Here is a 373-nt window from a genome sequence, read left to right as displayed (position 1 = left end):
TTTTTTTTTTTTCCCTTCTCTCCCTCCTCTCGCTTTCCTGTGATTATAGACTGCAGTATTCAGTTTAGTTTTTGTTATTGTTGTTTTTGGTTTGTTTATTTGTTTGTTTTGTTTGACTGGTGCTGTTTTGCTGTTTTATGCTCCCCCTTCTACCTTTGGACTCTCTCTCTCCCTGGATTACCCAAGAAGAGTCAGCAACTGCTGCCATATAGTCAAGCTACAATCACACTATACAAAACAACAAAACCCAGGCAAGAATCAATGCCTGCCGTATACCAGGGAGGAACACAACAAATGTGAAAGTTACTCTGAGTTAAGCAATGTTGTTGTTGTTGTTGTCAGGTACCATCGAGTCGGAACCTACTCATAGCAA

Source organism: Chrysochloris asiatica, unplaced genomic scaffold (genome assembly GCF_000296735.1).
Source record: "Chrysochloris asiatica unplaced genomic scaffold, ChrAsi1.0 scaffold00575, whole genome shotgun sequence".
NCBI lineage: Eukaryota > Metazoa > Chordata > Mammalia > Afrosoricida > Chrysochloridae > Chrysochloris > Chrysochloris asiatica.
The sequence above is the reverse complement of the archived record's forward strand: the minus strand, read 5'-3'. Positions refer to the sequence as shown.